Source organism: Eleutherodactylus coqui, chromosome 13, assembly GCF_035609145.1.
Source record: "Eleutherodactylus coqui strain aEleCoq1 chromosome 13, aEleCoq1.hap1, whole genome shotgun sequence".
Lineage (NCBI taxonomy): Eukaryota > Metazoa > Chordata > Amphibia > Anura > Eleutherodactylidae > Eleutherodactylus > Eleutherodactylus coqui.
Window position 1 is genome coordinate 79,613,266 of NC_089849.1, and position 17,863 is coordinate 79,631,128.

General features: G+C 46.4%; 1 pseudogene; it reads right to left on the reverse strand.

The window, feature by feature from the left end:
* The window catches only part of LOC136587403 (craniofacial development protein 2 pseudogene), a 30,557-nt pseudogene extending 13,444 nt beyond the window's left edge, over positions 1 to 17,113 (reverse strand).
* Between the last annotated feature and the right edge of the window lie 750 nt (positions 17,114 to 17,863).

A 17,863-nucleotide genomic window follows, 5' to 3' on the forward strand; every position in this document is an offset into this window, starting at 1 on the left:
GTCAGGGCACCCTCCTGTCTATTTCTCAGCGCGTACAGGAGGAGGAGGAGGAGCATGAGGAGGATGAGGAGGAGGGGGAAGAGACAGCTTGGGCCGCTGCTGACGGTACACCAGCTGATTGCCTGTCATCCTTTCAGCGTGTATGGCCTGAGGAGGAGGAGGAGGAGGAGGAGGAGGAGGAAAGTGATCTTCCTAGTGAAGACAGCCATGTGTTGCGTACAGGTACCCTGGCACACATGGCTGACTTCATGTTAGGATGCCTTTCTCGTGACCCTCGCGTTGCACGCATTCTGGCCACGACGGATTACTGGGTGTACACACTGCTCGATCCACGGTATAAGGAGAACCTGCCCACTCTGATTCCCGAAGAGGAAAGGGGTTCGAGAGTGTTGCTATACCACAGGACCCTTGCGGACAAGCTGATGGTAAAATTCCCAGCCGACAGCGCTAGTGGCAGAAGGCGCAGTACCGAGGGCAAGGTAGCAGGGGATGTGCGTAGATCGAGCAGCATGTACATCCCAGGCAGTGCAACAGTCTTTAAGGGCCTGGCCAGCTTTATGGCTCCCCACCAAGACTGTGTCACCGCTCCCCAGTCACGGCTGAGTCGGCGGGAGCACTGTAAAAGGATGGTGAGGGAGTACGTAGCGGATCGCACGACCATCCTTGGTGACGCCTCTGCCCCCTACAACTACTGGGTGTCGAAGCTGGACACGTGGCCTGAACTAGCGCTGTATGCCCTGGAGGTGCTTGCTTGTCCTGCGGCTAGCGTCTTGTCGGAGAGGGTGTTTAGTGCGGCTGAGGGAATCATCACAGATAAGCGTAGCCGCTTGTCAACCGACAGTGCCGACAGGCTAACACTCATCAAGATGAACAAAGGCTGGATTTCGCCAGACTTCTGTTCTCCACCAGCGGACAGCAGCGATACGTAAGCAATACGTAGGCTGCACCCGCGGATGGAAGCTACGTTCTCTCTCACCATCCAAAACGGGGACATTTCTGCTTCATCAATCTGTGTCTAATATTCCTCCTCCTCCTCCTGCTCCTCCTCCTGAAACCTCACGTAATCACGCTGAACGGGCAATTTTTCTTAGGGCCACAAGGCTCACTCAAATAATTTTTCTGAACAATTTTTATAAGTTTCAATGCGCTTAAAAGCGTTGGAACTTTAACTTGAACCAATTTTTCGTTACACTGGGCTGCCTCCAGGCCTAGTTACCACTTAAGCCACATTAACCAAAGCGATTAATGGGTTTCACCTGCCCTCTTGGCTGGCCATGGCCAATTTTTGGGATGTACATTAGTACTGTTGATACAGCAATTTTTGTGGGCCCTCGCCTACAGTGTAATCAAATTAATTTTTAGCCCACCTGCATTACAGCTGACGTTACCTCAGCTGTGTTGGGCAATGCAATGGGATATTTTTATGTACCGCCGATGGGTTCCAGGGAGCCACCCATGCTGTAGGTGCACACGGAGTTTTTAATACATGTGTCCACTTCTAAAGAACCCCAGTCTGACTGGGGCATGCAGTGTGGGCCGAAGCCCACCTGTATTACGCACGACATTACTACCTCAGCTGTGTTGGGCAATGCAATGGGATATTTCTATGTACCGCCGGTGGCTTCCTGGCACCCACCCAGGCAGTGGGTCCACAGGGAGTTTAACCTACATGTGTCCACTTCTAAAGAACCCCAGTCTGACTGGGGCATGCAGTGTGGGCCGAAGCCCACCTGCATTAAGCACGACATTACTACCTCAGCTGTGTTGGGCAATGCAATGGGATATTTTTATGTACCGCCGGTGGGTTCCAGGGAGCCACCCATGCTGTAGGTGCACACGGAGTTTTTTTTTTTTTTTTTTTTTACATTGGAAAACATACTTTATTGATTCATATTGTAGAATGAGGCAGAATTACTGATACTGTGTAATAATTAGACAATGCAAAATTAGATTAGACAATTTTAAAACGTCCCAGTTTATCAGCGTTTGTAATTCTGAAGGATAATCTGGCGTATCTTTGTTATGGCTAGTCTATCTTTATACAACGTATTAGTTGGTGTAGTTTACACCAAACATTGCACCAAAATTTTGGTGCATATTTAGCACATTTAGGTCCCACTCCCTTCTCATGCCACTTCATAAAAAGTGTCCAAAGTGTCTAAAATTGCATGATAAATGAGGCTCAAACCATGTAAGCGTATATTCACATGTAGCGGATTTTGGTGCAGATTGTTTGCACCAATTCCGCTATGTGTGAACTTAGCCCCAGTTTTCTGGTGCAATTGGTGTCAGAAAACTGGCAAATTTTCAATAGTAAAGTCTGCCCCATTGTGTATTGGCCATGGGCATAGACACAGTGTATCCGAGGTATTTAGAGATGAGCGAACGCGCTCATCCAGAGCAACCACCCGACCAAGCATCGCCCCCCCCGAGCAACTGCCCAATCGGGCGAAAAGACCCGGGGGGCGCCGGGGGGACCAGGGGGTCGCGGCGGGGAGCGGAGAGGAAAGAGAGAGAGAGCTCCCCCCTGTTCCCCCCCGCTACCCCCCGCTCCACCCCGCCCCCCGGCGCCCCCCGAATCCCCCCGCCCAAGCAGGCAGCCACCCGAAAAAAGCGATGCCCGATCGAGCAACCGTCCCAAACGAGCACGCCCGCTCATCTCCAGAGGTATTATATTCATGGCTGAGCAGAACCCTATGTACTTTTATACTTATTCTCAATAGCCAGACTGAAGAAAAGAAATGATATTGCTCATCTCATCAATGCATTTCCAAAATGAATGTCCAACGCCATAAATAGTCTGTACTGGGGCTACACCGGCTCAGGCGCCGTAGACAGGAGAAAATGCCTGAAAAAAGCTCCAGCAAGGAAGATTACATTTTTATTAAATAAAGAAGTTGGATTTTAAGACAAATATAGGATGGAGTTCAGAAGTCTTATCCTATGTGTTTTGGGTTCTTCCTCATGGCAAATGGACTTTTGAACTTTATCCATAGCCATGCACAGGTTTTTGAAGGCTCATTAAATAAGGAAGTTGTATTTTATCGTCCCTGCCTGACCTTTTCCCAAGCACCCACTCCAGATTCTCAGTAGCATTGCCCTATATTCCTCCTGAATAGAGACGAGCGAGTATACTCGCCAAGGCACATTACTCGAGCGAGCAGTGCCCTAGCCGAGTATCTCCCCGCTCGTCTCTAAAGATTCGGATCACAGTGGTATGAGTATTCTATATAATCTAAACTAGTGGCCCTTCACAGATATAGAATTAAAAAATAACTGTATTAGAAACTTGTTAAAAATTATGGGCAAACAAAAAGGACAGTCACAACGAACATAGAGTGACAGGACCAAGAAAAACACAGAAAGGGTAAAAAGAGACGAGGGTGCGAGGAGGGGGATAGAATTGTATATCCTGGTGTATTCCCCAGACGTATCAACGATCCCTGTCCGCCTCTTCTATATACAACAATTTCACTGTGGGTGAGATAGTATCCTCACACAGTGGTTGATTCGTATTAATTTCAATGCTATCTCATCCACATGAGATTCAGTTAGTATTTAGGGTGGATGTACTCAACAATCCAGATAAAAGGATATATGTTGATGTTATCGTGTGGATAGATGCATTGATATCCTCATCAGAGTCCGTTTTCTATTTTTGTATTAGTTCAATATTAATGCTCGACGCGTTTCCCTATCGGGATGGCCGATAGTTCTTCAGGAGCTGGGCATAGATATTGCCCCAAAGAAAAAGAGGATATGAGGAAGATGTATGGCTGAGTTTGCCTGTCACTACTCGATATATGCTGATGGAATACCACAAGACCACTCTGATTTCCTAATTATTTGGTTAAAGCCCAAAATTTTCGGGTCCAAAATACTATTAGTTCTTTTGCTAAAGGCCAAAAAATTGTTTCGTACATTAATTTTCTTGTTGTGCCCGATTGTGGTAGCACAGGACAATTGCTGTTCAAAGCTACTCTAACCCGCTAGTTTGGAGCCCTTTCAAAATAGGGTAGCGCATGTACCAAATACCGCTAATTTCCAATACAAGCCATAGGTATTTGACCTTAACGCGATGCCCAAATGTTAGATGAAGCCTAGAGTACCACGATGTGTGTATTTTCAAAAATCTACAAATATCTACAAAAAAGGACTCCAAATTCCCAGTCGTAGTTATTCAGCTATGGAATTCTGAAGGTGCCAATAAGCAAGTGGTGCCGTTGTGTCATCCAAAACCATAAACCATACAAAGTAGAATGAAAGGGACAATACCCCAGTCATGGAAAAGAGGCTAGTAGTAACCGCCACAATGGCAAATTGCTTTTTTAAGCTATTTCAAAGATGCAGAAAAAGATAGCTCGTATCCACGAGAAAAAAGTAGTTAACAAATCTATAACTGTGACTAGGTTTGTAGTAGGTAGCTAGAGCAAGCTAATAGTAGGGATAAGAGTAATCGCTGATAGCGCCTGCGGCTCTATTGGTGAGCGGCAGGTATCTTTTTTTTTTTTTTAAATCAATTTTTTATTAGTTTTTACAATAAGTCGGGTTACATACAAGTAACATTGTCTGCTATTCCTGATAATGATGGAAAAGCTTGTCTTAGCATAAACATTGCCAGCAATTTAACTCATACAGACAAAGCTGCAGTATATTCCGTTCTCAACATTCTGAACTTACAGAGTTGTTACCGTCAGTTTCAAAACCAGATCAAACAGCTATGGGACGGTCTCTCCATAGTTGTTCAACTTGACTGCAAACTCTCTAGCCATGCGGCTTTGGAACCGCGTTTGGAACGGGAGATATTAACTGGGTAGAATACAGGTGAGAAGGGTAGAGGGGATGGGGGGGAGGGGGGAGGGGGTAGAGGTTAAGGAGGTGTAGTGAGTAGCTACGGTAGAGGGTAAGGAGGTATGAGACATATGGATGAAGAGTCCTGTTTCCTCTTGTATGTGATGTGGTTCTTACCTAGTCCGGGACAGCGAGGGCTCCAGTCCCAATTTTGGCTGCGGCCCTTTACTCAGCTTTGGATGTCCAGGGTCTGAAAGTCCCCCCCGACTTAGTGTTATCTGGGAGTTCTTGAGCATAACGGTCAAGGTTATCCTCCCTCCAGACGGGACACGGAGAGAGACCGGGGAGAGTCGGCAGGCATGCGGCGCCAGAGGACGTGGTAGAGCAAGAAGAGTAGAGGAGATAGGGGAGGGGGGTCTAAGAATTGTGTTTCAGATTTCTCCATGGGGCCCAGATTTGGAGGAACTTGTCGTGCGTGCCTTTATTCCAGCTCGACATCTCCTCCATGTTGCACAGCATTTCTGTTTTTTCCCTCCACTGGGTTACGGTAGGGGGTGTCTTTTGCAGCCAGTGTAGGGGTATTAGCGCTTTGGCTGTATCTAAGAGGAAGGCTGTCAATTTATTTTTCAATGGATGAAAGGACTTCGAGGGTTTCCATAAGAAGATCATGTCTGCCCTCAAGGAAAGATCTGGGTGAACCTGTCTGAGGATCTCCTCGACACCTCTCCAATAGGAAGTGATGCCTGGGCACTCCCACCAAATGTGGAGGTAGGACCCGACATCCGCATCACACCTCCAGCATCTATTGTGTGGAGCTAGTTTATAGTTGTACAGCCACTGCGGGGTTTTATACCATCTGGCGAGCAACTTATAATGGCTTTCTTGCATGAGAATGCATGGAGAGAGGCCGTAGGCAGTTCCCAAAATGAGGTTGATGTCTTCATTTGTTAGTGTTATCCCCAGCTCCCTTTCCCATGATATGAGAAAGGTAGGTTTGGTAAAGGACCTCGGCGCAATAAAATTTTTTCTCAAATAAGCGATTCTGAATGTTTTGGGGTTGTTCTCACTGATAATTTTTTCAAATTGGGTTTTGGGTCGGGAGGATTTATGTTTTGTGTGGAACTCTGCAAAAATTTTATGGACATGCTCTCTCTGTAGAAAGGAGAGGATTTTGTGGGGTAGGAGATTTTGTCTAATCTCCTCAGGGGGTTTGTGGTGTATGGCTTGTAGGTCTTCTATCCGCTTATTGTATGTTCCCTTCCACAAATTGGAGATCCCTGAGTTTTGTGGGATACCTAGTATTCTGTATAAAGTCTGAAGTGGCGCTTTTGGTGACGGTTTAGGTGCCAGGGAATCCTTCAGCCCGTCCCAGATCTCGCAGGGTCCTCTAAGTAGAGGGTTAAAGTTTTTTGCTCTATATGTGTTTTTCTTTGGGCACCAGAGGTCCTCCAAGAAGAAGTCTCCATGTGCCTCCTCTGCGATAGCACACAGTAATGGATCCTTATTATTGTTAGTTAAGTCGCACCAGTATCTGAGCTGGGTGGCTTTGTAGAAGTCTTGGATAGATGGGAGGTCTATTCCTCCTTCGGCCCTTCCCTTAGTCATCAAACTATATGCCAGTCTGGGTCTCCTCCACCTCCACACGAACCCCGAGAAAGCCGTCCGTACGGTTTTAAAAAAGGACACCGGTAAGTGTATAGGGAGCAAACAGAGTTTATATGTTACGATAGGCAGAATATAAGATTTTAATATGTTTTTCCTACCAAACCAGGATAGAGCTGGAAGATCATAGGAGCGTAAGAGTGCTTTTACCTGGTCAATTAAAGGTAGGAAGTTTTGTTCAAATAGGTTTTCTATTTTTTTGGTGAGCTTTATGCCTAAGTAGTCTACCGATGTCTCCGACCAAGAGAAGGGTGAGCTGGCCTTCAAAGTATTGCGATGTTTCTTGGGTATCGAGATGTTTAGTATTGTTGACTTGGAAAAGTTAATCTTAAAATTTGAAAAGGCGCCGAAGTCATTTAAGAGGGATGTAAGTCTAGGAATACTTCTCTCCGGTTCTGTTACGATAAACATTATGTCATCCGCAAAGGCTGCCGCCGAGAGCTTATGTTTGCCTATTTTCAAGCCCTTTATCACTGGGTCTTGTCTCACCCATTGAAGGAGGGGTTCCATAGCCAATATAAAAAGAGTGCGGGAGAGGGGGCAACCCTGGCGGGTGCCATTGCGGATGTCAAAGGGGGGAGATAGTATATCATTGATTTTTAACCTGGCGTGGGGTTCTGTGTATAGGGAGAAGATCGCGGCGATGAAGGGGGCTGGGAAGTTAAAATTGGAGAGTACCCTTTCTATATATGTCCAGTCCACCCTATCAAAGGCCTTCTTGGCATCGGTGCTAATCAATGCTAAAGGGATGTTGTGCTTTTGGGAGTACTTTATTGCGTGTAATAGGCGTATGCAGTTGTCCCTGCCCTCTCTGCCTTTCACAAATCCTGCCTGTTCGGGGTCTACTATGGCTGGGATAAAATCTTCCAGTCTTTTGGCTAATAATTTGGCCCATATCTTCATGTCCTGATTAATCAGAGAAATAGGCCTATAGCTGCCGCAAGCTTTGGGATCCTTGTTTTCTTTATGAATTAATGTGACATGTGCTTCCTGTGCTTGTCTGGGAAGCTTTTCTCCTTCAAGGAGGGCGTTGAACATTTCTGTCAGGTGTGGTGTCAGTTGTGGTTTGAAGGTCCTATAATATGCTATTGAGAAGCCGTCCGGCCCTGGGCTTTTTCCTTGGGGGCACGAGTCTATTATCTCCTCTACTTCTTTTATTGTAATTGGGTTTAAGAGGGCAGCGGTGTCTTTGTTGTTAAGTTTTGTGAGATTTAGGGAGTTCAGGAATGAGTCAATCTGGCTTTTAACTTTGTGTCTGACTGGGGAGGTCTCGCTATCCTCTAGATTATAAAGTTGGGAATAAAAGTGTTGAAATTCATGTGCTATTTCTAAGGATGAGGAGACTACTGGCCCTGAACGTGTTTTTATCATCTGGATATGGTTTCTGGATCGGGCCTTCTTTAGCAAGGATGTTGTCAGTTTGCTTCCCCTATTGCCATGCGCGTATATTCTCTGTTTAAGGAAGAGATGTTTTTTATTAAACACTTCGTTAAGGCAGCAGCGCAGGTTTTTCCTTAGTATAGTTAGTTCATCTAGGTTCGCTTTGGACTGGGTTAATTTAGTTGTTTGTTCTAGTTTAGCAATTCTTGAGAGATAATTGTCTATCTCTTTTTGTTTTTGCTTTTTAATTCTGGAGCCCAGCGCAATTAGATGGCCCCTAGTAAACGCTTTGTGAGTTTCCCAAATCAATGGGAGTTTGGGATTGTCTTTTCGGTTTATCTTAAAGAACTCATCTATCAGAAGCCCTAAGCGCGTTCTCTCATCGGTGGAATCTAACAGGGATTCGTTTAAGCGCCATTTCCATTCGCGGGGTGCTTCAGTGCCTAATATGAAATCTGCGTGTACAGGGGCGTGGTCCGACAGTGTTATAGTGTCGATTTTGGTCTCTCTGAGGCTGTGTAGGAGGCCGGAGGAGGCGAAGACATAGTCCAGCCTTTGGAAGGAAGCGTGTATTTGCGTATAGAAGGTGAAGTCCTTGGAGGAGGGCCGTGATAATCGCCATACATCCACCAGGCCCAGCTCCTGCAGCGACTTGCCAAGTCTCTTTAGTTTAGCCTGCGAGATCTGGGAGCAGGCCGAGGAGGAGTCTAACAGAGGGTTTATGGTGACATTTAAGTCTCCTCCTAAGATTATATGTCCTTCAGCAAATTGTTTAAGTATTTCAAGTTGTTTTATTATCCATGGTATTTGTTCTGAGTTTGGAGCGTATAGATTTGCAATTGTTAGTTTAACATTTCTAATCCTGCCTTTTAGGATGAGGGCCCTGCCTTCGCCGTCTGAGTACTGTGCAGTGAGTGTGAAGGGTATAGAATTGTGGATCAGTATGGACACCCCTTTAGAGGCTGAAACTGGGTGGGAGTTATGAAAACATTGTTGGGAGAATCCCCCCGGTAGTGAGAAGTGTCTATCCCCTTTGTAGTGTGTTTCTTGCAGTAGAAGGATTTTGGACTTACATTTTTTTAGGATCTGGGCCACATTATGTCTCTTGTTTGGGGAGTTCAGACCCCGGACATTAAACGACGTGAAGCGGACATTTCCCTCGTCTGTCCCGGACATAGAAGACATAGCTTAAGAGAAGAGAGAGATCAAAAACACGTTAGCTTATGCACACACTGAATAATAAACAATAAGTCTCTAGTTGTTACTTGAGTGTTTATGAGGCCTAGAATTCAGTTGGCGATGGAGATTATAGGAGGGACCAGGTGAGAGTCCCTGATTCAAGATGTAGGTGGCTGGGAAAGAGGGAGTGGTTTAGAAGGAGGGATAGAGGGGGAGGGAGAGGGGGGGGGAGGTATATAAGTTTTTAAGGTCTCGGGTTTAAAGTTAGTGACCGGTCCCGTTGGGGCCGTGTCAAGAACTCCCCGGGCAATGCAAAATCTAGTGATAGCAGGAAGGGCTCCTCTACCAAGAGAGATGCCTGTCCTGGCCACCGATTAACACGTAGTTCTTCCGAACTTCAGAGGTGAACAATTGCGAGTCTGCCGAGCCGCCTCAGGCGAATCCTGCCTGGTCAGTCGGGCACTGCCGCAATGCAACCCCAGCAACAATTATGTATAACTGGTTAAACAGGCTAAACATTAACAATATGTCCAACACCATAAGGTGCAGACATGAGGTCACTGAGTGGGTTTAAGTCACACCGATCAGTGACTTCAAGATCAGACGTCATGAGCCATAGGAATCAGGTCCTTTTTCAAGTGTCCTCTTCGATCATCTCCTCCCTGATCTTTTTCTTTTTTCCCCTGGGGGATTTGAAGTGGCCTGCTTGTTGCCAGCCTTCTGGTTGGGTTAGCAGGGGAAGCTTGGGGAGGTCAGGTAGTGGGAGCCAGCAAGGGAGATCAATCGGTTCTATCTCGATTTGTTGCCAGCACCTTTGCAAATCCTCTGGGGAACGGATGGTATATCTTTTCCCTTTAATAGAGAAGCCTAAGCCAAATGGGAACAGCCATGAATATTTGATGTCCTTAGATCTTAGGGCTTCCAGTAGGGGTTTAAGCATTCTGCGTTTAGCTAGAGTTGAAGGGGCCAAATCTTGAAAAAACTGGACATGCGAACCATCGTACTGCAGGTTCTTCTTATTTCTAGCCGCGTCTAGAATTGCTTTAGCGTCAGGAAATGTCAGAAGCTTGCATATCACGTCCCTTGGGGGGTCTGAGGGCGCCGGAGGCGGTCTCAATGTTCTGTGAATTCTTTCAATAAGTATGTTTTTCGCTCTGTCAGAGCCTAAGAGGCTTGAGAAGAGTTCAATAGCAACTTTTGGAAGTGCCTCCGCTGCCCAGGATTCTGGAAGTCCTTTGATTCTGACATTACTGCGTCTGTTCCTGTTTTCCAGGTCTTCCTGCATGAGTAAGGTGCGATTAAGTTGGAGATGGTGTTCTTTGACAACTTGTGCCATTTCGATCGAGTGAGAAGTGATGTTAACAGAGGAGGACTCCAGGTCTTCTACTCTCCTTCCCAGGTGTTTGAGTTCGTCTTTGATTTCAGATAGGTCCGATATAATCGGGTGTAGGGCCCTCGTGATAAGATTCCTCATGAAGCTTTTCGATATATGGTCATTTTCTTCGTCTTCTGTGAACGCATCATCTTCTCTTTCAGTGCTACGGCTTGTTGACGTGGACATGCTTAGGGTTTTTTTGCTGGATGGATGGGGAGATCTAGAGCTGCGTTCTTTTAGAAATTTTTGCATATCGGATTGTCCTTTAATGGGACGTGGAGTGCTCTGTATGTCAGTGCTCTTGTCTCTATTAGTTTTCCCCATAGTGTAAAGCCTGTTCTATTTGAATTGGGATCTTGCAGCAGCGCCCTTCCCGGCCGGCAGGTTTAGCTACGCTCCATGGGGAGTCAGTTTGTTGGTGTAAGCTGCCAGCCTTCGCTCACCAAGTGGGGCGCGTGTTATCTTGTTAAGAGTTCCTTGCACAGATCTTTTGAGAGAGAGGAGGAGGAAGAGGAAAAAATAAATAAATAAATAAAAAAATCAGGCTTGGCCTGTATCTCTGTGCGTTATTGTGAGTTCTTAGATAGAGAGTTATCCTGGAGGAATCTGGGTAGGCGGGATGTGGGGTGCTGTTGGAAGGGCGAGTTTTTGGAGTTCTCTGTAGGAGCCCCCAGAAAAATTCAGGCCGTGCCTGCGTTGTCAAGGTCTGCTGTGGTCTTGTTGCTTGCGTATTTTCGTCTTGAAGGTAACGAAGAAGGTATGGGTGGGGAGGCAGAAGATGAGAGTCTGCAGGTCAAGGCGCAGGGAAGAGGTAAGGCTATATTGCCCTCAGTTGTTGATATGTCGGAATCTCCCCGGCAGGGGGTTCCGGAAAAAATTCAGGCTAGGCCTGTATAGAAAAAGACAAGTTGTTGAGAGTCTGTTAAAGGGGGCTCCCAGAAAGAGCCCCTATAGAAAAAATTCAGGCTAGGCCTGTGGTCTTAGAGGACACCTCTGTTTTGCCTATCTTTTGTCTATCTGTTTCTTTAAGATGGTAGTTACTATTGTTGTTGTTGTTGTGGGGCAAGGGGAGGGTTCAGGAAAGAGGGCTCAGATAGTGATATCTCAGAGAGACAGTAGATATGGGGTCCGTATCCAGAGGGGAGGGGGGGAGTGGCACCACTCCGTGTTTTGGTGCAGCTGCCAACTGAAGTCTTTTATTAGCTGTGTTTGTCTTCAGCTCTCCCTGCTCACTGCACTCCGGTGGCAGGGGGGGGGGAGGGGGGAGGGGGAGTCCAGGCACGGACACTCCGCTTCTGTTTTATGCCCTCTGGGCGATGTTCTTACCTCCCTTTGCCTGCCGGTCAGCCTTTTTTCCGGGCTCTACGGTCCCTGATGAGCAAGGGGGTAGTTTTTCCTTCAGAGGGCGCCGGAGTGTTACGTTTCCGGTCTGCTCCGGTATGCCCGTCGGGTGATAGCGCAGGACGGGTGGTGCAACTGGTCTGCACGGGCCCCCCTTCCCCTACTGACTTTGTTCTGCTGCACCTCGGTGTCTGGAGGGGGTCCGGGATGGCTGTATCGTCCGGCGGTAGCGCGAGCGCCGCACTTCCGGTCCGCTCTGGTGCAGGAATCGAGGCCCCTGCTTCACCTCCGGAGGTAGGCCCCGATCTTCACCGCGGCCAAACCGGCCTCAAGACCCCTCTCTGTAATCCTCAGCTTGCGAGTCAGCTGCTGCTGGTAATGAGCGGTTCTGAAAAAGCCTGTGGCACTCTGCACGGGAGAAAATATGTCTCAGCCCGCAGGAGCTCTGAGGCTAAGCTACCACTCTCTCGGCAAGCTAGGCTCCGCCCCCCCCCCCACACGGAGTTTTTAATACATCTGTACACTTCTAAAGAACCCCAGTCTGACTGGGGCATGCAGTGTGGGCCGAAGCCCACCTGTATTACGCACGACATTACTACCTCAGCTGTGTTGGGCAATGCAATGGGATATTTCTATGTACCGCCGGTGGCTTCCTGGCACCCACCCAGGCAGTGGGTCCACAGGGAGTTTAACCTACATGTGTCCACTTGTAAAGAACCCCGGTCAGACTGGGGCATGCAGTGTGGGCCGAAGCCCACCTGTATTACGCACGACATTACTACCTCAGCTGTGTTGGGCAATGCAATGGGATATTTCTATGTACCGCCGGTGGCTTCCTGGCACCCACCCATGCTGTGGGTCCACAGGGAATTATAAATGCATCTGTTTCCACTTATAAAGAAACCCAGTCTGACTGGGGCATGCAGTGTGGGCCGAAACCCACCTGCATTAACCCTTTCCAGTCCACTGTGTGACCTGTGAAGACATTAGGGTTTAAGGCTGTACAGCTCCGTTGTTGGTAGACGTCCGTCGGGGTTCTCTTACTGTATATTGCCAGCCTCTCTGCTGTCGGAGCCTATCCTACGTGTCAGCTCATGCAGTACTGGCTTTAGCCAGCATATAGCGCCGTTGTATAACGGCAGAAAAAGAGTAAGCCCCCTAGGAAAACCATATACAAATTGGATTGGAAAGGGTTAAGCACAACATTACTACCTCAGCTGTGTTGGGCAATGCAATGGGATATTTCTATGTACCGCCGGTGGCTTCCTGGCACCCACCCATGCTGTAGGTGCACACGGAGTTTTTACTACATCTGTACACTTATAAAGAACCCCAGTCAGACTGGGGCATGCAGTGTGGGCCGAAGCCCACCTGCATTAAGCACGACATTACTACCTCAGCTGTGTTGGGCAATGCAATGGGATATTTCTGTGTACCGCCGGTGGGTTCCAGGGAGCCACCCATGCTGTGGGTCGACAGGGACTTCACAATAGGGAGTTGTACCTGCCTGTGTCTATGAATTAAAAAGCCCGGTCTGACTGGGGCATGCAGACACCTTGACAGAATGAATAGTGTGTGGCACATAGGTTCCCCATTGCTATGCCCACGTGTGCAGCTCCTGATGGTGGTGGCACAGGATTCTATTTCTCATTGCTTCTGTACAGCATTGTGGGCTATCGCTCCGCCACTTTTAAAGAGGGTCGCTGCCTAGCCGTGCCAACCTCTGCAGTGTGTGCCTGCGGTCCCTCGTCATGGCAGACGCAATTCTAAATAGACATGAGCGTGGTGTGGCATGAGGGCAGCTGAAGGCTGCCCAGGGACACTTTGGTGTGCGCTGTGGGGGGGAGGGGGGGCGGTTGGGCAGCATGTAACCCAGGAGAAGTGTCAGTGGAGTGTCATGCAGGCAGTGATTGTGCTTTGTTGGAGGTAGTGTGGTGCTTAGCAAAGGTATGCCATGCTAATGAGGGCTTTTCAGAAGTAAAAGTTGTTGGGAGGGGGGGGGGGCCACTCTTGCCGGTATTGTGGCTTAATAGTGGGACCTGTGAACTTGAGATGCAGCCCAACATGTAGCCCCTCGCCTGCCCTATCCGTTGCTGTGTCGTTCCCATCACTTTCTTGAATTGCCCAGATTTTCACACATGAAAACCTTAGCGAGCATCGGCGAAATACAAAAATGCTCTGGTCGCCCATTGACTTCAATGGGGTTCGTTGTTCGAAACGAACCCTCGAACATCGCGGGAAGTTCGTTCCGAATAACGAACACCTGAACATTTTGGTGTTCGCTCATCTCTATTAAATACCATTCTGTTAGTCACTGCCCACTGTGCAAGCTTTTCTAGATCTTTTTGAATACTCTCTCTCTCTTCCCTAGTGTTAGCTAATCCTACTAGCTTTGTGTCATCAGCAAATTTGATCAGTTTCCCATCAATTCTCTTCTCCAGATCATTTATAGAAATGTTGAACAACACTGGGCCTAGGACAGAGCCTTGTGGTACCCCACTTGATACATTCTTCCACTTGGATGTGCAGCCATTTATGACCACTCTTTGAGTACGATCACTCAGCCAGTTCTGAATCCACCTAACAGTTGCCTTGTCAATCCCATATTTGGTCATTTTTTCAGTAAGTATAGTATGAGATACTTTGTCAAATGCTTTAGTAAGGTCAAGAAAAACTATATCCACAGCATTTTCCTGATCAACCCAGTCAGTGATACTATCATAGAAGGAAATTAGATTAGTCTGGCATGACTTGTTTGTTACAAACCCATGCTGGCTCTGGTTAATTACTCCATTTTCATCCAAGTACTTGCATACATGCTGTTTAATAATTTTTTCAAAGATCTTTCCCAGTATAGAAGTCAGGCTCACAGGCCTGTAGTTTCCTGAATCCACCTTCTTCCCTTTTTTGAAGATAGGGACAACATTTGCCCTTTTTCAATCTTCTGGGATTTCTCCTGTTCTCCAGATCCTGTTCAAAGATTATGGCGAGTGGTTCAGCAATTACCTCTACTGCTTCCTTTAGTATCCTAGGATGTAATTCATCTGGATCTTGAGACTTGAATTCATTTAAGTTAGCTAAGTGTACCCTCACCATCTCTCTGCTTAACCCCTTCCTGCTCTATGACGTACCGGTACGTCATGGAGCGGCGGGGTATGTATGAAGAGAGGTTGCGTGGCAACCTCTCTTCATACAGTGCGGGCGTCAGCTGTTTATAACAGCTGACACCCGCAGGCAATAGCCGCTATCGGCCGTTCAGCCGATCGCGGCTATTAACCATTTAAATGCCGCTGTCAATTCTGACAGCGGCATTTAAATCCCCCGAACATCGTTCGGGGGGTCCCGCACTGGCCCCCCGCGGTGGGATCGGGGGAGCCGTGCAGGTGTCATGGCAGCCGGGGGCCTAATGAAAGGCCCCAGGGCTGCCTTACCAGACTGCCTATCAAGTCATCCCAGTGGCTGTTAAATTGCAGCATGACGTTATATAGCTATAGCATTACGTCATACTGCAGGAGCGATCAAAGCATCGCATGTTAAAGTCCTCCAGGGGGACTTCAAAGTAAAGTAAAAAAAAAAATCAAAAAAGTTTTTTTAATTGTAAAAAAAAAAAAGATGCAAAAGTTTAAATCACCCCCCTTTTGCCATATCTATTATTAAAAAATCTAAATTATAAAATAAAAATATGTATTTGGTATCGCCGCGTCCGTAAAAGTCTGATCTATCAAAGTAGCACATTATTTTTCCCGCACGGTGAACGTCGTCCGGAAAAAAAAAATAACACCAGAAATGCACTTTTTTAGTTACCCTGTCTCCCACAAAGAACGCAATAAAAAACGATCAAAACTCGTATGTACTCCAAATTGATACTATCGGAAACTACAGGACATCCTGCAAAAAATGAGCCCTTGCTCAACCATGTTGACAGAAAAATAAAAAAGTTATTGTGCGCACAAAATGACCGCAGAAAATAATTGAAAAAAAATTAAATGTCTTTGAAAAAAAAAAGAGTAGTATAGTAAGAAAAAACCTATACAAGTTTGATATTGTAGTAATTGTACCGACCCGTAGAATAAAGTTATCATGTTGCTTTTGTTGCCATTTGTGCGCCGTAGAAACAAAACGCACTAAAAATGGCGAAATGTCTTTTTTTTTTCATTTTACTCCACTTAGAATTTTTTAAAAGTTTTTCAGTACATTATATGGTACTTTAAATAGCACCATTGAAAAATACAACTCGTCCCGCAAAAAACAAGCCCTCATACAGCGACGTCGATGGATAAATAAAGGAGTTACGAATTTTTTGAAGGGGGGAGGAAAAAACGAGAATAGAAAAAGAAAAAGGGGCCGCGTCATTAAGGAGTTAAAGATAGCCTGCATTCTTTTATTCCCCCAATAGCACAGGGAAGATCAGTTGATGTTCCATCTACTTTCTGAGAGAAAACGGATACAAAATAAGAATTTAAAAGTTCGGCCTTCCCAACCTCATTCTTAACAAATTCAACATTTTCATCTTGCAAGTATCCAACAGCATCTTTGACTTTTCTTTTGCTTTTGACATACCCCCAAATCCTTTTTTATTGCTTTTGGCCTCTGTTGCAAGCCTCAATTCATTATTAACTTTAGCTTTTCTGACACTTGCCCTACAGGTTCTGCAGACCCCATTATATTCTTCTTTAAATAATTCTCCCACTTTCCATTTGATAAACATATTTTTCATTTTGTTGTCCCAGACCATGCTTGCCAGTGATCCCTGGTGTCATGTGACTACCCACCTTAGCATTCCAATTTACTGTAATAAAAATAATGTCTCTTTTTGGTGCATTATCAAGTAGGTGCCACAGATCCTCATAGAACTGATCTACTTCTGCTTCTTTAGCAGCTGTGGTTAGGGCGTATATTTGGATCGCTGTGATGTTAAATGGCTTACCCTGAACTCAAATTGAGATCATTCTATCATTTTTTGAATTGTATTCAAGCACTGCTTTAGCCACTTTATTATTAATGAAGGCTATTTCTTCTGTGGTCCTCTTGTCCACAATAGTAGATCTGGTGGTCATCTGTTGTGAAGTAGCCCATTCCAGTTCACTTCAGTTCACTGACACCCAGAATGTCTATATTTAATCTTAACATCTCTCCAATAACCACGTCCACTTTGCCCTGGTTCATTGATCTTACATTCCAGGTTCCTACAGTGTGTTGTTGACAGATTCGTCGTTCACCACCAGCACCGTCGGACATTAGCCATCCTTTCAGCTTTGAGTCATCACAACTGGGGCTAGTTGAACTTACCCTCTGTTCCTCCCCAGTAGCATTTTGACGATCTTCTGACCTGGGAGTCCCATCTTCCGATGGTATACAGTCATATTTTTGGCTGTACTGATCCATTTAGTTTTCATGGCAAGAATACTGGGGTGGGTTGCCATTACCTTCCCCAGGGATTGTGTTTAGTCTGACCTCTCTGTCATGACCTTCCCGTCTTGGGTGTCCCTTCACAGTTTTGCTCATGGTGTCATTGAGGTGCTCAAGCTACAGCACCACGACAAGGTAACAATCCCTTGCAAGAGGTGGCATAGAGGAGCCTATAAATAAGGCACCAAAACAGGACCTTTGACTCAGGGGACACAGCGAGGCCTATAAATAACTAAAGGGACCCACTGAGACGGTCATCCAAGAGCTCGCATAAACCTGGAGCCAGCCCTGGCTGCCACTTCAGATACCAGATGAGGACTGCTTTATTTTTCTGGTGTACAAGACCTTGAAGTTTTTGTTCCAAGCACAGAAAGTAATTCAGCAAGTCCTAAAACCTGTTACACTTCCTTTTATATGTAAGAAATTGCTTTATTTAACTTGCATATCAGTAGCTTTTTGACTGCTGAAACCCCCACTGATTAGGGATCCCAATGGCTCCTGCATGAACAGAACAAAGTTGAATTTGCACACCACCACTTAGCTTGTTTAAGTGGGACCCCAAAAGGCAGCTAAGCTCTTGAACTCGGCCATCTCCAGTGGTCCCACTGAAGTGAATGTAGCGGCAGTGGACATGAGCAACTGCTGCTGTTCACACTTTGGACCACATTAGGACCCCTTTCTCAGATTGGTGCATGTCCAGTGGTCAGATCCCCACTGCTCTGCATG